The sequence below is a fragment of the Coregonus clupeaformis genome, chromosome 7 (genome assembly GCF_020615455.1).
Source record: "Coregonus clupeaformis isolate EN_2021a chromosome 7, ASM2061545v1, whole genome shotgun sequence".
NCBI lineage: Eukaryota > Metazoa > Chordata > Actinopteri > Salmoniformes > Salmonidae > Coregonus > Coregonus clupeaformis.
In genome coordinates, this window is record NC_059198.1 from 55,990,384 (window position 1) to 55,995,341 (window position 4,958).

Consider the following 4,958-nt stretch of genomic DNA (forward strand, 5'->3'; position numbering starts at 1 on the left):
TTTTTGGGAGCAAAGTAGTGTTCAGTAGACACAAGCGCGAACATAATGGAGTAGGTCATTGGAAAGGCCTACCTCCCCACTCGTGCTATGTCATGACTTACCTCGACCACCTACTGAGATGTGCCTTTTGTTAAGTAAGTCAGGTTATAAAGGAGCCAGGAGACAGGACTTAAACTCCGGCCCTAAAGGAGACAGGAGACGGGACTTAAACTCCGGCCCTAAAGGAGACAGGAGACGGGACTTAAACTCCGGCCCTAAAGGAGACAGGAGACGGGACTTAAACTCCGGCCCTAAAGGAGACAGGAGACGGGACTTAAACTCCGGCCCTAAAGGAGCCAGGAGACAGGACTTAAACTCCGGCCCTAAAGGAGACAGGAGACGGGACTTAAACTCCGGCCCTAAAGGAGACAGGACTTAAACTCCGGCCCTAAAGGAGACAGGAGACGGGACTTAAACTCCAGCCCTAAAGGAGACAGGACTTAAACTCCGGCCCTAAAGGAGACAGGACTTAAACTCCGGCCCTAAAGGAGACGGGACTTAAACTCCGGCCCTAAAGGAGACAGGAGACGGGACTTAAACTCCGGCCCTAAAGGAGACAGGAGACGGGACTTAAACTCCAGCCCTAAAGGAGACAGGACTTAAACTCCGGCCCTAAAGGAGACGGGACTTAAACTCCGGCCCTAAAGGAGACAGGAGACGGGACTTAAACTCCGGCCCTAAAGGAGACAGGAGACGGGACTTAAACTCCGGCCCTAAAGGAGACAGGACTTAAACTCCGGCCCTAAAGGAGACAGGACTTAAACTCCGGCCCTAAAGGAGACAGGAGACGGGACTTAAACTCCGGCCCTAAAGGAGACAGGAGACGGGACTTAAACTCCGGCCCTAAAGGAGACAGGACTTAAACTCCGGCCCTAAAGGAGACGGGACTTAAACTCCAGCCCTAAAGGAGACGGGACTTAAACTCCAGCCCTAAAGGAGACAGGACTTAAACTCCGGCCCTAAAGGAGACAGGAGACAGGACTTAAACTCCGGCCCTAAAGGAGACAGGAGACGGGACTTAAACTCCGGCCCTAAAGGAGACAGGAGACAGGACTTAAACTCCGGCCCTAAAGGAGACAGGAGTCGGGACTAAAACTTGTCCATGCCCTTATCTTTTATTTCATGTGTACGCATTAGATGACACGTATTACTGAGTAGTTAGACCAAGACTTTCAGTAAAGATTTAATGAAAAGGACAAGTAGAAACGGCCAGTTGTCGCTAGCTACATCCCATATTACATCTACATATGAACGGGTCACCATGAAGGAGGTGGTGCGCAACACATATGGTTCTAATCAACAGGTGCCATTAATACAGGTAACGAGTGGAGGACAGAGGAGCCTGTCAGGGTTGAGTGTAGAGGAGCGTAGAATCACACGCAGGACACACAGAGGTTTCGAACAGACGTCTTTAGTGAAGTCCAAAGAACAAGTCAACCACGGCAACAGGCAACAGGCGAACTTTACGCAAAAATTGTAAAGTACAAAATAAAGGCGCACAAAGTGCGGGACTCTCTCTAACTAAAATATACAGAGAGAACAGAACAACGAACTAACACAACACGTGACATCAAACAATTACACACAACACCTGACCAAACTCAAGAGAACTAAATAGGACGCATAATGAACACTAACAAGGAACAGGTGTAACAAAACAGACAAAACCAATCTAACATAGAAACATAGAACGGTGGCAGCTAGTACTCCGGAGACGACGACCGCCGAAGCCTGCCCGAACAAGGAGAAGGAGCAGCCTCGGCCGAAACCGTGACAGAGCCTCTTAAAGAAGAAGTTACAGGTCTGTGAGAGCCAGAAATCTTGCTTGTTTGTAGGTGACCAAATTCTTATTTTCCACCATAATTTGCAAATAAATTCATTAAAAATCCTACAATGTGATTTTATGGATTTTTTTTCTCTCATTTTGTCTGTCATAGTTGACGTGTACCTATGATGAAAATTACAGGCCTCTCTCATCTTTTTAAGTGGGAGAACTTGCACAATTGGTGGCAGACTAAATACTTTTTTTCCCCACTGTATGAGAAGTACAATGTAATTAATGAGAGGGGGTAACTGCACCTGTCAAAATCTGGAGGTATGGGATAGTGCATGAAAATAATAGCAAAATAACAAACCTTTTTATCACTTACTTAACTTGACTGTAACAATATTGACCTAATGTTGACACCATATCAATGAATCACCGTTATCGTAGCGGCTGGACTTCTAGCAATGAAGCAAAATGTGCCGAGTGTTTTCAACACTATCATACCTCACCTACCAGCTATCACACACGCGCACACACACACACACACACACACACACACACACACACACACACACAGATAGAGGGAGAGATAGAAATAGCCTGCTAGTCTCTGGGCCCTCAGAATGAAAGGGTCTCATTATGGACCTGTCGTGCCAAATGTGTCCACCCCTGTCTCACAATGTGATTCAATTAGCTGTTAGCGTCCGTTGCTATATCAACGGTGTCATGAGCTAATGAGTTGTCTTCATCCCGCTATGTAAACAAAGTTGATTTCCATGACAATCTCGCTGCTAAAACAACTTTTGTTTAGCTAATAAGATTCATTCTTAATATAAATCTACTTTTGACATTTCACAACATTAAAATCCATGTATTAAACGTTTCTATGATTAGAAATAGCAAAAAAAGGTAACTGTATATTTTTCCCCACTCCAGATAGAAACCTATACATACGAACAACAACTTACAGATGCACACAATTACTACATTTCCTCTGCCCAGACCCACATGCTCACACCTCCATCCCTACTGCCTGCATTGTTGTTTGTCACCTGGCCTTAAATTGTACCAATTTCTTTTTCACGGTTGCCCATGCTATTTCAATAATAAATCATTCGATTTTTCCATTGTGTTATGATAGTCATTTGAATGATTACCACGTTTTTAGTATAGTTAAGTGATTGAAAAAGGAAAATGGTTGCAAAAGCCAGATCCCGTGTGTCATTCAACAATTTTAGATGAAGTATGGAAAAGGGACTGGAGGATATAGATACATATAAATATATATAGAGAAATATAGAGAGAAATATATAGAGAAATATACTTCTCCCACGGGCAAAGACACTCAAAAGGGGTGATGATATCAATGAACAAGAATGGCGCCGGAGAAGATGGCTGCCGTTTTACAGCCCTCTAACAAATTGTACTATTATGTGTGTTTTTCGCGTTATTTGTAATTTATTCTGTACATAATGTTTCTGCCATCGTCTCTTATAACCAAAAATAGCTTCTGGATATCAGGACAGCGATTACTCACCTCGTATTGGACGAAGATCTTTTCTTCAACAAGTCGGACGCGAAGGATATCCTACAGACACTTGACAAGGCCCAAATCCCTGTCATTCGCATGAGAAAGAGACGGAGATATCGTGGATGTAGGTCGGGGTGCCTTGGAAGGATCCGACGGCGAGCGAGTAAATTGGCTAATAGGTTTGATGGAAGAGGCAATCTTCAATCATTTGAGAATAAATTGTATGACCTAAGATTACGGTTATCCTACCAACGAGACATTAAAAACTGTAATATATTATGCTTCACCGAGTCGTGGACAACATACAGCTAGCGGGCTATACGCTACATCGGCAGGATAGAACGGCTGACTCCGGTAAGACAAGGGGTGGCGGTCTGTGTATATTTGTAAACAACAGCTGGTGCACAAAATCAAATACTAAGGAAGTCTCGAGGTTTTGCTAGCCTGAGGTAGAGTATTTATGATAAGCTGTAGACCACACTATTTACCAAGAGAGTTTTCATCTATATTTTTCACAGCTGTCTATTTACCACCACAAACCAATAATGGCATTAAGATTGCACTGAATGAGCTGTATAAGGCCATTAGTGAACAGGAAAACGCTCATCCAGAGGCAGCACTCCTAGTGGCCTGGGACTTTAATGCAGGGAAACTTAAATCCGTTCTACCTAATTTCTACCAGCATGTAAAATGTGCAACCAGAGGAAAAAAAACTCTAGACCACCTTTACTCCACACACAGAGACGCATACAAAGCTCTCCCTCGCCCTCCATTTGGCAAATCTGACCATAACTCTATCCTCCTGATTGCTGCTTATAAGCAAAAACTAAAGCAGGAAGCACCAGTGACTCGGTTAATAAAAAAGTGGTCAGATGACGCAGATGCTAAGCTACAGGACTGTTTTGCTAGCACAGACTGGAACATGTTCCTGGATTCTTCAGATAGCATTGAGGAGTACACCACATCAGTCACTGGCTTCATCAATAAGTGCATCGATGATGTCGTCCCCACAGTGACCGTACGTACATACCCCAACCAGAAGCCATGGATTACAGGCAACATCCGCACTGAGCTAAAGGGTAGAGCTGCCGCTTTCAAGGAGTGGGTCTCTAACCCGGAAGCTTATGAGAAGTCCCGCTATGCCCTCCGACGAACCATCAAACAGGCAAAGAGTCAGTACAGGACTAAGATTGAACCGTACTACACCGGCTCTGACGCTTGTCGGATGTGGCAGGGCTTGAAAACTATTACAGACTACAAAGGGAAGCACAGCCGCGAGCTGCTCAGTGACACAAGACTTCCAGACGAGCTAAACCACTTCTATGCTCGCTTCGAGGCAAGCAACACTGAAGCATGCATGAGAGCACCAGCTGTTCCGGATGACTATGTGATCACGCTCTCCGTAGCCAATGTGAGTAAGACTTTTAAGCAGGTCAACATTCACAAGACCGCAGGGCCAGACGGATTACCAGGACGTGTACTCCGAGCATGTGCTGACCAACTGGCAAGTGTCTTCACTGACCTTTTCAACATGTCCCTGACTGAGTCTGTAATACCAACATGTTTCAAGCAGACCACCATAGTCCCCGTGCACAAGGACACTAAGATAACCTGCCTAAA